Source organism: Macaca mulatta, chromosome 12, assembly GCF_049350105.2.
Source record: "Macaca mulatta isolate MMU2019108-1 chromosome 12, T2T-MMU8v2.0, whole genome shotgun sequence".
Lineage (NCBI taxonomy): Eukaryota > Metazoa > Chordata > Mammalia > Primates > Cercopithecidae > Macaca > Macaca mulatta.
The window spans coordinates 44,977,284-44,999,325 of NC_133417.1; the positions used below are offsets into that span (position 1 = coordinate 44,977,284).

The 22,042-nt window shown below is 34.9% G+C and overlaps 1 long non-coding RNA gene across 2 annotated transcripts in view; it reads right to left on the reverse strand.

The window, feature by feature from the left end:
* The window catches only part of LOC114671509 (uncharacterized), a 46,882-nt gene that overhangs the window by 9,228 nt on the left and 15,612 nt on the right, over positions 1-22,042 (reverse strand). The gene's annotated exons all lie outside the window — the stretch shown is intronic.

The window sequence follows — 22,042 nt, forward strand, 5'->3', positions numbered from 1 at the left end:
TTGCCCCTACATATTTTCCCCTCTCATTGATTGGAATATGGAGTTTGATGAGAATCTATTGCAAATTTATCCTTCCAACTATACCCACGCAGTACTAGCATCAGCGATTCTTCTGAAAAAGTGCTTCAGATTTTTATTTCAATCTGCATTTGGCAGGATGAGTTTGGGGGCACATCTAGAAAAGGTAGTTTGAAAAATGTCAAATCTATTATCTCTTCCAGTTCTGTAATCTAAAAGTAGTATTTTAAATACCTAAGTGACTTGAAAACCTATTAGCATGAAGGAGAGAAATTAGCTTATTGGCTCTAAAATTGGAGCAAAGCTCAGTATGGAAAATCCCTGCTATCCTAGGTTTTTTTGTCTCCTGAGTGCTGAAGTTGTCATTACTAGAGAATTGTACACCCGTTTTTGAAGGAGCAAATTTCCACAATGATTTAAGTAATAAGGAATAACCATTATGAAGTGTTTACTTCATAACAGTCCCCAAATAATGTACATGGAATGGGGTAGTCTAATATATTTAATGGCCACACCTTTCCTTTTTAAATTTTTTTTTCTCTCATTATCAAGGAAATTGTATAGACAGGCTTGAACCTAAACGTGTTTTAGCTTTAAACCTGTTGAACTTATCTATGCCCAATCAACAAATTCTAAGCTACCCACACATAAAGAGGAGAAACAGGGCATAAATTGTCACATACCCCATTTTCCAAGGTGCTTATGAATGTTGAACATTTCTGTCATTCTGCTCTAAAAGTGAGACCAGATGTCCCTGAAAAGTTCTGCCCAACAATTTTCAGTGGGATAAAAAGCTTTACACACATCCTTATTACTTTTTTGCTTGTCAAGTGAAGAGTATTGAAAATCCAGGGTGGGTGAAAAAGTAAGTGGACATATCTTTTGTGCAGTTACCAGTTCTCTCTCCCTCATTTTCCTCAAGACAGTGGCTTGTCAGCAACCCACTTACCCTCAACTAGTTTCCTAAGTCTGTTAAAAACAGCTGTTGGGATGACATGTAGCGTTTCCTTTGTGCTCATTTCAAATTTTATTCTGTCTCCATTTGTTAATTTGATCACATTACTGAAACTTCGGCACAGACTCTTTCACGATTCTCATTGTCTTTCCATGGTCCTAATAACATATGGTAATATTTTTCTAATTATACTCCCTGCAAAATATCAAAAGCTGTAATCCTCATATGGTCAGTATATGCAATGCAACCTATCCACACGTTGTTCTAACATACAAAGTTTGTTCTAACATACAAAAGTTTTTGTTCTAACATACAAAAACACTTAATATAGGTATAGACTTAACATGCAGTGTGTCTCCACAGACACATTAGTAACTCTACCTGATACTGTACTGTGATTCTCTCTGTATTTCTCTTCTTCACCTGTTTGAAATTATTTATTTTGGCCAGTCGCGGTGGCTCACGCCTGTAATCCCAGCACTTTGGGATGCTGAGGTGGGTGGATCACAAGGTCAGGAGGTTGAGACCATCATGGCAAACACGGTGAAACCCTGTCTCTACTAAAAATACAAAAAATTAGCCAGGCATGGTGGTGGGTGCCTCTGGTCCCAGCTACTTAGGTGGGAATGGTGTGAACCCAGGAGGCAGAGCTTGCAGTGAGTCAAGATTGTGCCACTGCACTCCAGCCTGGGTGACAGAGAGAGACTCCGTCTCAAAAAAAAAAAAAAAAAAATTGTTTATTTTACCTATGCCTTGGTTTTCAACTATGTTGGGATCTTGTTCTGTTCAATAAAGTAAGATTCAATTATATCCAGATATAGTACAATTTCTACTATTTTATGGTACATCTTGAACTGACAGAGTCAAGGAACTTTATTATCTGTGCCAAAACAGTAAATTCTGTAACTATACCTCATTCCCCCCATTTACTCTAGTGTCTTTTAAATACTCACTTAGAGATTTTACTTTATCAGACTGTGGTTATCTCTTTTTTCTTATTCACATTGAACTCTAGTTTTTTGCATTTACTCAAGCACGTCAAGCATTTCTTTGCATTAAAATAAATGATATAAAGTAGGAAGTCAGGGAGCCCCCAACAAGTATCATAATCACCTATGAACAATAGCCTCAATATAGCTGACAGGATCCTTCCACATCTCTCATAGGTGCCAGAGGGTATTTCTATAGATCAACATAAACTACAGCTGACCGTTGAACAACAACATGGGTTTGAACAGCACAGGTCCACTTATGCATGATAAAAGTTATGTTGAGTATGCCTGCCTCTTCTGCTTCTCCTTTTACCTTCTTCACCTCTGCCACCCCTGCGATAGCAAAACCAACCCCTCTTCTTCTTCCTCCTCACCCTACTTAATGTGAAGATGATGAGGATGAAGACCTATATGAAGATCCCATCTCTACTTAAAGAATAGTAGATATATTTTCTCTTCCTTATGGTTTTCTTAAGAACAATTTGTTTTTTCTAGCTTACTTAATTGTAAGAATACAATATATGATGCATATAACACAAAAACACATGTTTTACAACTGTTTATGTTGTCAGTAAGGTTTCTGGTCAATAGCAGGTTATTAGTAGTAAAGCTTTTAGGGAGTCAAAAGTTATACACAGATTTTTACCTATGCACAGTGTTGGCACCTCTAACCCCTGCATTGTTCAAGGGTCAACTGTAGTTGGACATCAGAAAGTGAATATGAGGGGATTATCCTTTTATGTTTTTCAAACCTTGTTGGTAACTGGGCATATGGATCAAATAATTTGTGTGTGTATATATCTATATCTATATCTATATCTATATACACACACACACATATATATGTTTTACATTTAGCTTTGTTAATCACTATCTTGGCTTTATTTCAGCAGAGCTCAAACATAGCCCAATATAGCATAAAAGATCATTCTTTCTAACTTTGTAATAAAATCTGTATCCTAAAGTTATTCATAAAGCAAGAAATTAAAATTTTTCAAAATAAGTAGAAATAAAGGAGATTAAGTGTAACAGATATCAGTTGTGCAGAGACAAAGAAAGTGTATAAATGGATCATTGATAAGTGTCAAGGTGAGAAAGAACATCCAGAAAGTACTTAGAGGGCACAGAACACACACACACACACACACACACACACACACACACACACACACACATATTTTAAGCCACTGCAGGATACCATTGGTTAGAGAGGCTATTGGACCTCATTAATATAATGCACCAATGGGGTTAGTGAACAAAAAACATGTACTAAGGGTATTTTTTTCTGTAAAGATTGATACATTTATTTTCATAGTGTAATAAAATATTACAGTTTTTGTTTTTAGTTATGCTAAAGAATAAATTCATTTCAGTTAGGTGCCATTGTCTGGTTTCAGTTCCTTAATTCATAAGCTGTATCTTACCCTAGAAAAGCTATACAGGCTTTATGACTTTTAGTTTTTTCCTCTATAAAATGAGGAGTTTAGGGCTAAATCTATTATAGCTAAGATTCTTCCCAGCTTTTTTAAAATAAAGTTTTGACTTATGGAAAAATTGTCAAGATAGTACAGAGAAATCTTATATACTTCACACCCATTTCCCCTATTATTAACAACTTACACTGAGATGGCATATTTGTCACAATTAATGAGCCAACACTGATACATTATGATTAGCTGAAGTCTGTACTTTATTCACATTGTCTAACTGTATGCCTAATATCTTTGTGTGCTACCAGATCCCATCCAAGATACCACATTGCCTTGGTTGTCATGTCTCTTTAGACTCCTTTTGCTTGTGAGTTTCTCAAACTTTCATTGTTTTTGATGACCTTGTTAGTTTTGAGGAGTATTGCTCATTTTGTGCAACAATTCTCAACTCATACACCTATGTTTTAAAAATAATTCTTTATAGGCTATCTTTGTAAAATAATGCTTGGCACATAGAAAGTAATTAGTAGTACATGAATGAATGAAAAACTAGATATTTCATTTATTTGTAGGAAATAATATATTCATAATAGGCATAAAGCATTTCTTTGGTCTGGATGCCAATACCGTATTGACACTACGTTATTCCAGTGTTACAAAAACAAAACTGAAATATTTGGTTATTTTTTTTTCTTTCTGAGTCAAATTGAGCAACATCTTAGAAAGAAACTAATTTAGGATTTTAAAGAGAAAAACTATCATTGGGAGGTATCTCATGGTAGTAGAAATGGAAGTGTGGGAAAATAAAGGACATTCTAAAAAATACCGTGATTCCCAAATCATTGCATTTCTATCATCCTATTTGTCCACACAATCAGTGGAAGGAATGCAAATATGGATAAGGGAAAAGATATATATATACACACACACAAAAAAAAACTGAGGATACAGTACTCCATTGGAATCAGAAAAGAAAAGAAATTAGATTATTCTGCCTACAGAGCAACAAAGTGTTGGAAATGGAGTTATGCTAAACATAACCTTTTCCTAACCTTTATTCAAGGTAGTAGTTGAAAATTCTCTTTTCACACATAATTTAATTATGCAATTACCTCAGAGGAAAAAAGATAACGAATACAACCTTGACAATGAAATTTTTTGAAGCAGCCTTTTCTCTTTCTAAAAATCTAGGTCCACTAGATATAATTTTACACTAAAGACAGTGCTAAATTCTCTGACAAGAAAATGGACAATTGCTATGCAGATTAACCATATGTTGATTCATATACTTTTTCCTAATTCAAAAATGTGATAGCTCTTTACAGAGCATTTGGTTGCAATCACTATCATTTCAATTATGAGCTTAGCTGGGTAATAAAACAATAGGCTTTTCTTCAATAGACTACTATTCAGTTTGCGTAATTTACTTTAAATATTAAGTTTAGGCCGGGTGCGGTGGCTCACGCCTGTAATCCCAGCACTTTGGGAGGCCGAGGCGGGCGGATCACGAGGTCAGGAGATCGAGACCATCCTGGCTAACACGGTGAAACCCCGTCTCTACTAAAAATGCAAAAAATTAGCCGGGCGAGGCGGCGGGCGCCTGTAGTCCCAGCTACTCGGGAGGCTGAGGCAGGAGAATGGCGTGAACCCGGGAGGCGGAGCTTGCAGTGAGCCGAGATCGCGCCACTGCACTCCAGCCCGGGCGACAGAGCGAGACTCCGTCTCAAAAAAAAAAAAATAAAAATAAAAAAAAAAATAATAATAATAATAATATATATATATATATATATATATATATATTAAGTTTAAAGGAAAAAGGAATTTGCTCTCTTTTCAGTTCTTTCAGGCTGCAATATTTTACCATAATACAACAAACTAATAATTATCAATCCTTAAATGCCTTTTGTTGCAAATTAGTTTTAGAAAAGCAATTTAAAACTTCCTTCATTTTTCTCAGTAGACCACAAGATAACATTCTTTTAATTGCAGGGATTCAAATGCCTGATACTTTCCATTTTTAGTACAACATATTGACTTTTGCTGTAATTATTCCATTTTGTACTTTGCTAGAGATATTTACTTCATTGCTACTCTATTTCAGATAAACTAAGGAGCACAGATTCTTATTCATCCAACAAAAATTATTGAGTGTTCTCTTTGTGCCATGATTAAAAGTGATTATAAGAGATACACAGAGGTAAAAAGGTCTGTTTTCTAACCCCTCAACTGGACTCTCAGAGGCTAATGCAGCAGAAGAGATAATTTGCATCATTATAGCAGAGTACCTCTTGCTTTATCTGCATATGTGGCTTTTCTCTTAGTGCATGCAGTTAATGCTACTTAATACCCAAGGGAAAGAAAAACAGAATGAAAATCTATATTAATTCTTAACAAGAATAAACTCAGCTGGCTTAATTATAATTCACTACTTATTTTGAACAACTATAAAATAACAGAAAATGCAATAAAAGTAAAGCATAAAGGAATAATTTGGATCTGAAAGTGTTGATTTTCTGGGGAAACTAAATTTTTACCTATTAAACAATATGAAAAAGAGACTAAAAATTCAATTAGGATCCAAGAAAATGCGTAAATTCTTATGATCCCAGGTTTGTGAGGAGTTTTCCTAGAGGCAATGATATGAACTAAGTGATTTCATAATTGGAAATAATTATCATAAAAGTGCAGAAATGTCTTCTCCTCTTCATAAGTGAGTTTCTGGGAAATCAGGTTTTGTAATTCAGTAATGCAATAGGAAGGTACCCCAGGTCAGAGCTAGGCCGAAATAAAGTTTATGATTAAAGAAAATCTGAGAATTGAAAGAAGTGCTTTGGATCAAGAAAGAGTAAGTTGAAATAGCAAGCATCCGAATATAAACAAGGGGAAGTTTTAAAGTCAATAGTCTGAGGTTGATATGAGCATAAAGGTAGGATTCTAATTGAGATCATAATAGGGGTAACAGTGAGTGATGTAAATGAGGCTGTATAGAAGATAAGAAAGTACAATAGTCATTAACAATGATAGGGCCAAAAAGAGCATTTTGTTATTAAGAATTCACAGGGATGGTTGCATGCTCACTCACACACAAATAATCTAAATCTAATCACTTAAGCTGATAAATACAACAATTAGCATAAGATTAATTTTGACACTGTTTTAACCACTGGTCTTTAACCACCGAAAAATCTAACATGTAAGTGACAAAATGAGATTAGCACCTTTAGTCTTGCTAAATATCCATGATCCATGGTGATTCAGAATGGCAGCAACTTATGTCATGCAACTCTGATCTCTAGAAAACTTTGGGATGCTAATTGTAAAGCCAAAACTCTGATTTTCTTTCTCATTGGAAGGAAGTTTTTACATAGTGAAAAGTAGATACAACATAATAAATAGAATACCAAACCAAAATCAAGGGATTAAGCATGAGAGGAAAGCAAATCTGATATCATAAGGAACACAATCTGAGATTTTATTTTACAGGAAAAGCTCAGCAGCTCAGAACCCTCCAGGAAGCAAAGTAACATTATAGTTGGACAACCATAGATTCAAAAAGCCCCAATTTGTCGCTTACAGTCATATGTCCTTAAGGAAGTTATTTACCTCTGTGAGTCTAAGTTTCTTTTATATTAAAAGAGATTAAGACAACAGATCATTTCATTTGGGAATAAAATGGGAAAAATAGACAAGCAAGTGCTTTACACTGATGTCCAAGCATATGATAATTTAATAAATGAATGTGCTCTTCACTGTGTATTCATATTTTCCACATGTTTGTGGTATTACACTGTATTTGCCAATGCAATTTTTTGCATATTTGGGGACAAAATATGTCTTAAGTTTGTGAGTTTTCCTTCCTTCTTATACAGCTTCTTGTGCCTATCTTTTAAGCTTTCCAGTAACTGCACCTTAAATATCAATGTACTTTTACTATAAAACACTTGCGTGTGCGTATTCCTTCACTAAATGGCCCCAATTCCTGTGCTTTTGGTTTCTTTACATTAGTTTGAATTCATTTTTATTAATGAATTAACATGATAATTTGTTTCAAGTGAGATATACCTTGCATAGTATTTACACTTCTAATTGTTCTTATTTCCCAATTAAAATATATTTCCCAATATATCACTCAAGAAAAGAATGCCTAGTGTATTTTGAACAAAACTCTCCATCCTCCAGACTATGGGTCCTCAGAAAAATGTTAATATAAAACCTACTGACTTTTTAAAGAAGCTGATTACATCCATACTATTGCGATCTGATTTTGTCTATAAAGCTTAAGTAAGAGCATTAATATTCACTCTCAAATGTAACCATTTAAAATTAATATCATGATAAAATTCATAGTCAAACCATATTCATAGTAATTTCTACTTAACTCCAAGGACTTATGTTGTAAGGCAGAGAGAGAATGTTGGTAGCTTGGCTGATATGAATAGTCACTCTGAACACAAAATACTCCTTTTACAACTACATATGTTAGGTGTTAAGTCAGGAACACAATTAAAGAGTCATGATATAATTGCTTGGAATCATTGCTGGAAAGAACATATTCAACATTCTCACTAAAAATAATGAATGTAATGCTTAAACTTCCTGGTAAGGCTGATTTAACTTTTTATAATCAGGAAGAAAGACAGGCTCTTTTTAGTTTACCTAGAGTTCAAAATAAAAACTCTTCATTACTTCTTAGGCAGTTGCCTAAAATGACATTTATCTGACATTTTCACCCATATATGAAAGCATCTTATAAAACAATTTTTTTTCAAATAGTGAAGTTAAAATGATAATTATGTCAGCAAAATTCTTCAAGATTACTGTTTTCTTTGAAAAATGTCACTCAGGGGTTATCATATATTAGATGTGAGCTGTATTCTGATATTTGGTAATGTATATACCCAAATGCCATAGCTTTCATTTTGCATCATTGAAAATACAATACAAAACAGAAATATTTTTTTCAAACATCTTAGTTTTGGTTTAAAAATTCTGTAAAAAAATAGTAAATATTCAGATATTATTAGTCCATTAGTTAAGATATTCCACCTGGGTGACCTGATTGTTCATAGTATAAATTATATGAAGAAAACTAAAATATAAAACGAAATGAAATATTTCCAGTTACTTTTATGAAACTAGTATAACCATAAATTGAAGCATGATTTAGATATTGCAGAAGAAAAATACAGTTCTTTCTCACATAACAAAGAAATAAAAAAAGAAAATGCAAATCAAATTGAGCTATATATCAAGTTAATAAGAAAATAAGCATGAGCAAAGATATAATAATAGTGAATATATATTTAAAATTGGGGTGCAAATTAATGTAACATTTCAAATGAAAGGATCAAAGGAGGAGAATAATAGATTATCTTTAGAGAAATGGAGAATGCAAGGTCAAAACCTAATATTGCTGGAGCCTGATTTTGTCAATGCTTTTTAAAAATGTTAACACAATTAATAAAAGCATGAATACTTGTGAATATTTAGAGACTCAAATTAGCTGAGTAAATTGCTTACAATTTGAGGTTTCTAACTCATCTAATTAGTCTTGGTTAGAGGCTTGTTAGTTACAATGTTTTAAAAACCAAAGGAAACCCGTGGTGTAAAAGGTGGCGCCTGCAAGACACAGAAGTGACCTCTAAATCCTGAATCAACTTCCCCTGTGATTGATTTTCCTTCTGCAGTGTTTAAAAAGGAAGATAGTCAAATAGATGAAGCTCTTACCCATTTTTGAAAACAACATACAGAACAAAACTAGAAAAAAACTTAACTCTCAAATGAAATGCTACAGGTCAACCATTTGCAACTGAAAACAAAAAGAAGGCAAAACACACTAAAGGTCCACCTATCATTTAGTTGAATCTATGTGTGTGTTGATTTGTTTATTTTTACTTTTAAAAAGCAGATTAAAAGTCGACAGTTGTCCAAATCTGTTGGCATTTTTTATTTACTAATACGCCATCAGATCTGGCTAAAAGGAATTTAGGCAGTTTTTTTGAAGTCCAGAGTTAAGGGAGTTCATTTGGTATGAATTCACACTGACCTCATTAAAAAAGAATGCATTTTTAAATAATAAATAAATAAATAAAGCCAGTTAAACTTAATGAGAGTCTCAGGTTATCTTTGCCAGCAATCAATTATTGCTTGAGAAAATAGCATTACTATATCCTAGATTTATTTCTTTGAAAGTAGTACTTGAGCACTGCTTTCCTGCCAAAGCAGCATCTTTCAGCGGATTTTTATAGAAAAATCATACCCTCAAGAAAGCTGAACTAGAATGCCTTATTTCTAATTTTTTATTTTTCTGTAACATATCAAAAGATGACAATGCTAAGAATTAGCTTTGGCTAATTTAAGTTACAATGAAAATGACACTTTAGTCCAATAATTCTTAAATCTTTTAAAATAAGGTTTATTCACCTTCTCTTACAAACAAGTGGAAAAAATAAGATGTAATAACAAAGAATTGGGAAGGACCAGACATAAAACATGTACTGATCATTTCATAGGAAATTACATGACTTACGCTAAAAAGCACAATAGATATTTTAATTTTACCAATTTTGATAGAACATCCAAAGCAATTTAAATACTTTTAAAAATGTAGGCCTCATAAGAAAGGATTCCTATAAGTAAATTTTGGGAAATCAAGTTTATAACTGTTTTAGCAAGAGTTGTATAAATCATCTGTGTTTAAAGGGTGGCTTATGTGATGCATATATGTTAAAATTCAGCTACTCAGCAATTATTGGCCAAAACTTTAAACATATACATCTCTAAACATTGAAAAGTTAACCCAAATGCAGGTAAAAGATTCTCCCAGGAAAAAAAGAAGGTAGGAGCCTCAGTCTAATTTCTTTGTAATATGCTAGTGAAAAACCTTCTGGAATTTAAAAAAGAAAGAAAGAAAGAAAGAAAAAAAAAAGCCAACAGTAACAAGTGGAATATTAATCTATTAATCTATGGAATGTTTTTAGCACAACATATCTGGGTTGTTTAGGATTGCTTGTGTTAAAACAATCTAAATCTATGAATTTATCGGGTATGGCTCTCTGGAAAATGCCCCATACTCCAAGACGCAATTAGAGGATAAAATTAAGGTGTTCATGATGTAAGTAGCACATTTCACCTATGCGATAAGGCTACACTTCTCATTTACAAACTTTATCTCTTAAATGCGGGGCCAGAACAAGTCGTGAGAGCAGCAGAAGAGCTGATGAGGTAGGCTGGAATTCCAAAATGGCTCCATGTGCTCTTATTTATTCCTCAAAATTATCCCAAACTTTGAAATTGTTAGTGAAAGTTTAAAATGACTAAGATCTCTCACGTGACTGACTGGACAAACTGATTCTTTGTGTTGTGTTAAATGTTTATAAAGTTGCTAAATATTGTACAGCAATCAGCCTTTTCTATAGGCTACAGAGTTTTAAAAAGCAATTTATAAACACCACAGTATAGAAACAAAAAATTCCACTTGGTAGATTACTAGAAATTAACACAGGCATATAAAAGATTGTGTGGCATTAACACCTAAGAGTTGAAGAAAAGATTTGCCTTTTTAAATTATTTGCTGAGGATAACCTTTATAGCTTGTGCCAGCTGATAGGCCTTAGCAGATCATGCTTTGAAAATAAATTTGAGAGTCCATTTGGAGACTCACATATTTAAGTAATTTTAGTAAATTATTATTATAATTTTGGAACAAAATTAATATGAATAAAATTCTGAACTAAGATTTAAATATCTTACCACAAATATATGAGACAAGGGAGAATTAGATTTTTGACTGAGTATGAGACAGTAAGTAGAACTGCCCCAAAATGACTGATATCACCAGAATAAATCAGAGAAAACCTTAATTACAGGATTTGGAAGTCATGGAAATGAATCAGAACATTATTTTATTTGCTTCACAAGATTTTAGAATTAATTTTTAATCTGTTTAGTGTATTTAATTTAGTTTAAAATTCTAACACCTATATGTTACTTCATTTTTGTTATTGTCCCAAAATTAGTTTATTTGATTTGAAGGATATGGTTTTTTTTTCTCTATTTTTATTGGAATTTTTAAAATGTGCTATTTTTCCTCTGTGTTCACAAAAAAAAACTCTGTATACTTCTGTCATCAGTTGTCACCCTAAGTTTTAAGTTACTTGCCAGTGTACAAGAGATATGAGCCAACGTCTAACACCTAGCACTAAAGCCAGGGAAATAGCTCACAATAAGAACTTGCTATGGTTTGAATATTTGTACCCTCCAAAACTCATGTTGATTCCCAGTATAATCCCCAATGTGATGTTATTGAGAGGTGATATTAATCACGTTTAAGAGGTGATCTGGTCACTAGAGCAGAGCCTGAATTAATCCATTCATGGATTAAGGGATTCATGGGCTAATGGATAAGTGGATTATCATGGGAGTGGGGTAGGTAGCTTTACAAGAAAAGAAAGAGACATCCAAGCTAGCATGCTCAGCCCCTTGCTGTGTGATGTGCTGTGCCATTTCAAAACTCTTCAGAGAGTCTCCACCAGCAAGAAGGCACTCACCAGATATGGCTTCTCAACCTTCTCAGTTTCTAGAACTTAAGAAATAAATCCATTTTCTTATAAATTACCCAGGATCAGAAATTCTGTTACAAGCAACATAAAATAGACTAACACAGCACTCAAAGAACAAAGATAGTGATCCTAATAATGCAACCACACAAACACGCACACAATGTTAATACCACACTTGTCAGAAGAAATCATAAAAGTATGATACTCTCCTCAAATGTATCTTTCAAATTACAAATAAATGTCCCTGGTTGACTGAATTTAAAAAACAAGTGGAACTCTAGCTGTACGGAAATCTGAGATGTTATTATCTTGCAAAATATTGTGTATAACAAATGTAAGTGATGTTATTATTTTTACCTTTTCTGTACAGGAAGACACACTTGAAGGAGTCCCTGATGACACTGAGCAGCAATCCCCCATGTTTGTTACATTGGAGGTAGTTCTATCTACCTTATGCACCTGTCTAATTCCTGGAATCTCACAAGCCTGAAAGACAATTATTATCATTTATACAGGAAGAAACTAGGGCTCATATAGGGGAAATGACTTGCTAAGATCATAAAGCTAGCAAAGCTTACTTAGTCAATTCCTAATGCTCTTCAGAGCATATTATATCTGAACTCTATATTAAATTTGTGGTTCTTGTTTCTAAATAAATCCTGAATTAAACTGTTTTGTATATTGTGGCAGACTAGTAGGACTAGTAGGGTCATTCATAAAAATGTAGTTTTATAATGAGCACCGTCATCAATTAGTATGTGAAATAAATATTCTCATATTTTTACAGGGAGAGGGAGGTAGGGGGAAGGCAGTAACAAACACATGAGAGGTATATATTGTGTATCTAATTCACAAAATTGGTAACAAATAGAAACTTCCCACGCTACCTGACTTCAAACTATACTACAAGGCTACAGTAACCAAAACAGCATGGTACTGGTACCAAAACAGAGATATAGACCAATGGAACAGAACAGAGTCCTCAGAAATAATACCACACATCTACAGCCATCTGATCTTTGACAAACCTGACAAAAACAAGAAATGGGGAAAGGATTCCCTATTTAATAAATGGTGCTGGGAAAATTGGCTAGCCATAAGTAGAAAGCTGAAACTGGATCCTTTCCTTACTCCTTATACGAAAATTAATTCAAGATGGATTAGAGACTTAAATGTTAGACCTAATACCATAAAAATCCTAGAGGAAAACCTAGGTAGTACCATTCAGGACATAGGCATGGGCAAAGACTTCATGTCTAAAACACCAAAAGCAACGGCAGCAAAAGCCAAAATTGACAAATGGGATCTCATTAAACTAAAGAGCTTCTGCACAGCAAAAGAAACTACCATCAGAGTGAACAGGCAACCTACAGAATGGGAGAAAATTTTTGCAATCTACACATCTGACAAAGGGCTAATATCCAGAACCTACAAAGAACTCAAACAAATTTACAAGAAAAAAACAAACAACTCCATCAAAAAGTGGGCAAAGGATATGAACAGACATTTCTCAAAAGAAGACATTCATACAGCCAACAGACACATGAAAAAATGCTCATCATCACTGGCCATCAGAGAAATGCAAATCAAAACCACAATGAGATACCATCTCACACCAGTTAGAATGGCAATCATTAAAAAGTCAGGAAACAACAGGTACTGGAGAGGATGTGGAGAAATAGGAACGCTTTTACACTGTTGGTGGGATTGTAAACTAGTTCAACCATTATGGAAAACAGTATGGCGATTCCTCAAGGATCTAGAACTAGATGTACCATATGACCCAGCCATCCCATTACTGGGTATATACCCAAAGGATTATAAATTATGCTGCTATAAAGACACATGCACACGTATGTTTATTGCAGCACTATTCACAATAGCAAAGACTTGGAATCAACCCAAATGTCCATCAGTGACAGATTGGATTAAGAAAATGTGGCACATATACACCATGGAATACTATGCAGCCATCAAAAAGGATGAGTTTGTGTCCTTTGTAGGGACATGGATGCAGCTGGAAACCATCATTCTTAGCAAACTATCACAAGAACAGAAAACCAAACACTGCATGTTCTCACTCATAGGTGGGAACTGAACAATGAGATCACTTGGACTCAGGAAGGGGAACATCACACACCGGGGCCTATCATGGGGAGGGGGGAGGGGGGAGGGATTGCATTGGGAGTTATACCTGATGTAAATGACGAGTTGATGGGTGCAGCACAGCAACATGGCACAAGTATACATATGTAACAAACCTGCACGTTATGCACATGTACCCTACAACTTAAAGTATAATAATAAATAAATTAAAAAAATAAATAAATAAATAAATAAATAAACTTCACCGGGTGCAGTGGCTCAAACCTGTAATTCCAGCACTTTGGGAGGCCCAGGTGGGTGGATGATCTGAGGTTAGGAGTTCAAGACCAGCCTGATCAACACAGTGAAACCTCATCTCTACTAAAAATACAAAAATTAGCTGGGCCTGGTACGGGCCCCTGTAGTCCCAGCTACTCAGGAGGCTGAGACAGGAGAATCACTTGAACCCAGGAGGCGGAGATTGTAGTAAGCCAAGATCACACCACTGTACTCCAGCCTGGGTGACAGAGCGATGAAGTGAGATTCAGTCTCAAAAAAATAAAAAAAAAAAAATAGAAAACTCAAACTGACAATTAAAAGATTGATGGCCTACTTAGGTTTACTTATTTGTTTTTGTTATTTTTAAATTTTGTTGAGACAGGGTCTCACTCTGTCGCCCAGGCTGGAGTGCAGTAGTACAATCACTGCTCACTACAGTCTTGAATTCCTGGGCTTGAGGGATCCTCCTGCATCAGTGTCCTAAGGTGTTGGGATTACAGGCCCAGAAGTTTATTTATTATTTTGTCCAGTTGCTTTGTATACCATATAAACAGATAAACAGTGGGAGATGTTTAGTTACTTTCCTGAGATCACAGAGCTAGGAATTTGGAGACTTTAGGTATCATCACAAAGCCTATACCCTCATCACAAATTCTATTCCACTCTTACAGAGGGATTCAGAAAATAGGACCTTACAATGCAATTTTATAATTTTTTTCATTATGTGTATATATCCTTCCCATAGAAGATTTTCATTACACAATAATCATGACTAAAGTGTGGAAGAAATGGTTATCATCAGTATTGGATTCGTGTTTCCCAAAATTCCTGTCCCATGTCAGGAACCTGGACCCTCAAAACACGATGTTATTTGTAAATCAGACCTTATTTAGAAAGACATAATCAGGTTAACATGAGTTCTGCTTTAGAATGGAATCTAATCCAATGACTGGTGTCTTTATGAGAGGAGGAAAGCTTGAATACAGAGACAGGCACAGAGGGAAGACAGATATACATGGGAGATGCCACGTCACAGCAGAAGCAGAAATTGGGGTGATGTATCTGCAAGACAAAGAACACCAACGATTGTTGGCATGCACCAGAAGATAGAAAGAGGTCAGGGAGGATGCCCGCTAGAGATTTCAGAGACAGCATAGTCCTGCCAGCACCTGTATTTCAGACTTCTAGGCTGCAGAGCTTTCAGAGAATACATTTCTGTTGTTTTAAGTCATTTAATTGGTGGTACTTTGTTACAGCAACTCCAGAAAACAAATAGACCATCTAATGATAACTTATACATGTAGAGAGATTAATATATGTGTATATATGTATTATTTCTATAATTATATATAAATATATACACATTTGCATAATAATCTAAAAATAAAAATACTGCCTTTTTATGATAGAAAAGTCTGCATTGTTACTGTATTTATTATTTTTCTATAAAATATTTTAAAAATCAGCTTATATAATTAAAAGGTGCAGTAATATAGTCATCATAAATTTCAGTTCATAAGATTTTAACAGTTATTTTAAAATTTCCTGAAAATAGTAAAGTGATTTGTACTTAAAAATATGCATTTAGATTTAATAAGCAGGTCTTAATTTTTGGTACCATTAATTCTCTTTATTTGTGTATAGCTTTTAAAATTGATATATAGTAGTTGTACATATTTTGGGCTACATGTGATATTTTGATACCTGTATACAACGTGTAATATCAAATCAGAATAAGTGGGATAGTCATCACCTCACACATTCATTTTTTTCTTAGTGTTCAGAATACTAGAATTCTTCTCCTGTAGCCATTTTAAAATATACAAGAAATCATTGTTAACTATAGTTCCTCCACAGTACTATCAAATATTAGAAATGATTTCTTCTAACTAGAATTTTGTACCTGTTAACCAAAGCAAGTCTTAACTTTTATGCCATTAATTTTTCCACATATATTTCTCATTGTAAATCGTACTAGTTTTCAATAATTAATTTCTTGAAAATATGGTTTCTGAAATGCAGATTTTAAAATAAAATCTAGAAAGAAGTAGAAAATCTAAACTAGAAACCTGGACTAAAGGAATTTTAACTTGGTTTTTAGCTTGATTCCTGACAACATAAATGTGTCTTTCTGACTTAAAAGTCAAGAACTTTAAAATCTAAGAAACTCAAAAGCCTCTTAACTATGTAAGTGTTGGCATAAAACACTGCCTTCTGTCAGATGAAAAATTTAGTATAGAATTAATCATTCCAATTGTTTTAGGATGGATATTCATTTGTAATGCATAATTTAAATGAAAACTACCAAATTACAGACATAACACAGGAAATATTTGGCTTCTGAGCATTTTGGGAAAACTGAAGGACAGCAATGAACATAAAACTTCCAGAAGAGATCACTTCAAAGGCTTTTCCCTCTCATGTTAGAGAATTTCTTTTTACTCCAATTCTCTTTATTTTTAGCTGGAAAAAAAAATGAGTCTGGGAAAGAAGATGAGAACAAGATTTCAGAAAGCTGTGAGAATATAACCATGATATCATCATGCCTTTTCTGGATTAAGGTGAGAACAGAAAAAATAATTTGCAGTGAATATTGAATACTGCAGAAATGTATAGAAATAATGTGAGACTATCAAAAATCATCAATTTTTAATTTCTTCTATTGCATAATATGTTTTTGTTGGTATTCTTTTAACAAGTATGGTTAAATTTCAAAATACATAATAAATAGTTTCTCTCTCTCTCTCTCTCGTTGGAAATACAGAGCAAATAACACTTTTTGGCACTACCTGATCCATTATTCCCCGATATTTTACTGTGTATTTTCTACAGGCAAGGCTATTCTCCTACATAAACAAGACAACCGTCAAAATCAGAATATTATCTTTGATATATTACCATTATCTAATTAGCAGGGTCTATTCAGGTGTTTCCTGTTGCCCCAATAATGTCTAATCCAATTCAGAATTTCCTGTTACATTTAGCTGTAATGTCTCTCTAATCTCTTTTAATCTGGAACAGTTCCTTAAGTTCCATGAGTTTGACACGTTTTCAGACTACAGGACAGCTTTTTCTTTAGAATATTTGTCTGATGTTGCCTTATGATTAGTTTCAGAGCTGCATTTTTTGCAGAAACATCACAAAAATGATGCTATATTCCTCTTATTACGTCCTATCCAATGGCTTACTCTTTCCAGTTCTCTCATTATTAATGATATTTATCACTTGTTTAAAATGTTGTATTCTAGTCTTCTCTATTATAAGGTAACTCTTTTCCCCATTTAATTATGGGTATTTTGTGAGAAGGTATTTTGAAATGCTGTAAATATCTTATTCTCCATCAGAATTTCAAATTAATTTAATTTTTAATCTCCATTATGCTATGGTTTCCTATTTCACTCATTGGATTATAATGTGTTATTATAATTATTTATTTAATTCTCAAGGTATGTCAGATTTGGCCAGTGGGAGCTCATTTAAACTGGCTTTTGTATTCTTTGTATATTTCCTTTGAGCACTTTCTTATGCTTTTGTGTTCTTTTGTATACATCCTTTGAGCACTTTCTTGCCTAATGTCACAAGAATTCTAGTTTCATTTTATGCTTTACCTTCACAAGCCTTGAAACCAGCCATTTCTGCAATTCCTTTTGATCATTTCTTAATGAAAAAAGAGTATTTAGAAACAATATTCAAATACTGGGTGGGTTCATTGCTATTGGGTAAGCAATTGTTTCCAAAGACCATGAGTGAAGATAACATAGGAATAAATGTATTTATTTACATATATATTAGTTTATTATCTATCTATCTATCTATCTATCTATCTATCTATCATCTATCTATCATCCTTCTATCTTTCTATGTGTCCATTCTATCCAACCATCTGTCTATCTATCCAACCATCCCTCTCTCTACATTAAAAACCATACGTCAACACCAATACTTCAAATCTCAATCCAACACTAAAGGTTTATTCTAATTTTCTTCCTTTTCATATTTATAACTAACAACTTTGGCAGTGAGAAACGTATCTTTAATATTTACCTTATTTACTTTAAGTAACTCCTTTATATGGAAAAGTAATATTTACTTTATTAACTTTAACTTCTTTGTATGTAATGAATGTGCATCTGCCCTGCTATCCTTTTTCTGGGGTAGACACCATATCTCTTTGATCAAGCCCTCATGCCTTGTTTTAAGCCCCTAAACTGTTTGAAAGTCCTTCTCACCCTGCTTGTTTTCTGGAATCTCATGACAATTTGCACCTTTATGTGGTGTGAAGTTTTGGTAAGTGTATAAAATGTTTATGGCCATAATCTGGCATATCTATAAGCATACAGACTGTATCTTCCCTTGGAAATCTTTCTTGTGTTAGGAATTTAGCCTAAATAAATATTCTCACTTGTACACAAGATGTATGTAAAATAATTTTTTTACAGATAAAAAGTACAAACTGCAAAAAGCCCTCAGTATGGAAAGTGGAAAGCTACACATAAAAACACCCCTACACATACATATATATGTAATGCACATATGTAGATAAAAGCATATCTCATTTTCTTGCACCTTCTTCATTGTGCTTTGCAGATATTGCATTTTTTACACTTGATCTTAGTCAAAAGGCTGAGAAGCAACATATTTTTTACGAAGTGAAGGTTTCTGGCCACACTGCATGAAGCAAATCTGTCGATGTAATTTTTCCAACAGTATGTGCTCACTTCAGGTCTCTGTCACATTTTGGTAATTCTCACAATATTGTATCTGTTATGGTGACCTGTGATCAGTGATCTTTGGTGTTACTATTGTAATTGTTTTTGGGTTCCATGAACTGTGCCAATGCATTAACTGGCTGTTTTCCCACTTACCTCCCTCTCCTATAGCCTCTCTGTGTTCTCTGACACAACAATATTGAAATTAGGCCAATTAATAACCTTAAAATGGCCTCTGAATATTCAAGTGAAAGAAAGATTCACATGTCTCTTGTTTTAAATCGAAAGCTAGGAATGATTGAGCTTCATGAGGAAGTTGTGTCTAAAATCATGATAGGCCTCTTGCATCAAACAGATAGCCAAACTGAATGCAAAGGCAAAGTTCTTGAAGGAAATTAAACGTGCTACTCCAGTGCACACAGAATGATAAGAAAACAAAACAGTCTTCTTGCTGATATGGGGAAAGTTTGAGTGGCCTGAATGGAAGATAAAACCAGCTGTAACACTTTCTTGAATCAAAACATAATCCAGACCAAGACACTAACTCTTTTAATGCTGTGAACTCTGAGAAAGGTAAGAAAGCTGCAGAAGGAAAAAATGATAGCTTGCAGAGTTTGGTTCATGAGTTTTAAGGAAAGAAGTCATTTCCATAACATAAAGGTGTAAAGTGAAGCAGCAAGTGCTGATGCAGAAACTGTAGCAAGTTATCCAGAAGATCTAGCTAAGATCATTGAGGAAAGTGGCTACACTCAACAGCAGACTTGCAATATAGACAAACAGCCTTATGTTGGAAGAAGATACCATGTAGAACTTTCATAGCAAGAGAGAAAAAGTCAATACCTGTCTTCAAGGATACAAAAAACAAACAAACAAACAACAACAAAAAAAAACAGACTGACTCTCCTGCTAGAGGCTAATGCATCTGGTGACTTGAAATTGAAGCCAATGCTCCTGTACCATTCCAAAGACTCTAGAGCCCTTAAGAATTAATGTTAAATTTATGCTGCGTGTGTTATATAAATGGAATAACAAATCCTGGATCACAGTACATCACTTTGCAGTAAACCTATTGAGTATTTAAGCCCACTCTTGAGACCTACTTCTCAGAACAATGATGTCTTTCAAAATATTACTGGTCACTGATAATGCATCTAGTCACCCAAGAGATCTGATGAATATGTACAAGGAGATTAATGTTTTCTGCCTGCTAACCCAACATTCATTCTGCAGCTCATGGATCAAGGAATTATTGTAACTTTGAAGTCTCATTATTTAAGAAATACATTTTGTAAGGCTAGAGTTGCCATAGATAGTGAAACTTCTGATAGACCTTGGTTAAGTAAGTTGAAAACCTGGAAAGGACACCATTCTAGATGCCATTAGGAACATTCATGACTCGTGGGAGGAAGTCGAAATACCAACATTAATAGGAATTTGGAAGAGATTGATTCCAACTCTCATAAAGGGTAAAAAACCTCAGTGGAGGAAATAACTGAAGATGTGGTAGAAATAGCAAGAGAACTAGAATTACAAGTGGGACGTGAATATGGGACCGAATTTTTGCAATCTCACGATAACATTTGAAGAGATAAGGAGTTGCTTCTTATGTATGAGCATGGAAAGTGGTTTCACGGCCAGGTGCAGTGGCTCAGGCCTGTAATCCCAGCACTTTGGGAGGCCAAGGTGAGCAGATCACTTGAGGCCAGCAGTTCAAGAGCAGCTTGGTCAACATGGCAAAATCTTGTGTCTACTAAAAATACAAAACTTAGCTGGGCATGGTGGCACACACCTGTAATCCCAGCCACTCGAGAGGCTGAGGCAGGAGCATTGCTTGAACACGAGAGGCGGAGGTTGCAGTGAGCCGAGATTATGCCACTGCACTCTAGCCTGGACGATACAGTGAGACTCTATCTCAAAAAAAAAAAAAAAAGGTGGGGCGGGGAGTGCTTCTGAGATGGAATCCACTCCAAGTGAAGATGCTGTAAACATAGTTGAAATGACAACAAAACATTTAGAATATTCTATTAATGTAGTTACTCAAGCAGCTGCATGGTGTGAGAGGATTGCCTCCAATTTAGAAAGAAGTTCTACCATGGATTAAATACTGGCATGAAAACAAACATCATTGCATCCTACAGAAAAATTTTCTGTGAAAGGAAGAATCAATCGATGTAACAAAACTCCACTGTTGTTGTGTTTTAAGAAATTGTTACAGGTACCATTAACTTCAGCAATTACCACCCTGATCAGTCAGCAGCCATCAGCATGGAAGCAAGACCCTCCACCAAGAAGAACATTGCAACTCTCTGAAGGCTCAGATTGTTAGCATCTTTTAGCAATAAATTGTTTTTAATTAAGATATGTACAGTGTTTTTAGACACAATGCTATCGTATACTGAAAGGAGCTGGGCACATTCCTCAGCCCCGGGCTCAAAACTCCCTGAGCCCAGTACAAACACCACCTGGAAAGTCTCCGATAAGGAGACAGCCATTCAAGGTTACTGAAAGCGCGGGAGCCAAAAGAATTTCTTTGTTCCCCTGCAACTTTCGGGTTATAAAAAGCAAACGCTCGCATTGTTCGGGGCCCTCTTGTATACTGTGGAATGGAGGGACCAAGTTCGAACTTGTAGTAAAGATCCTTGCCGCTTGGCTTTGACACTGGATTCTGGTGGTCTTCTTTGGGGAACAAACGGTCTGGGCATTACATCTGGGGGCCCGTACGGGATTCCCCAAGCCCACCAGACCCCTGGTCAACGGATCTGCTAGGATCGATCTACTGATAGGTGAGCTGGCTCGTCTCCGTTTGTCTGTCTGTGTCTGTATGTCTGTTCTGAATCTGAATCTGTGACTCGCGAGTCTGAAACTGGAGCTGGCACAGTCCTGGCGGACGCGCTATAGGATGGCCAGTGGAGGCCAGTGGGAGACATCCCCTGGCTCTCGTCTGATCTAGCTGTCTCTGACCCCGGTTCCCGGGCGCGCGCATGCAGTCTGAATTGCCCCGGTTCCCGGGCGC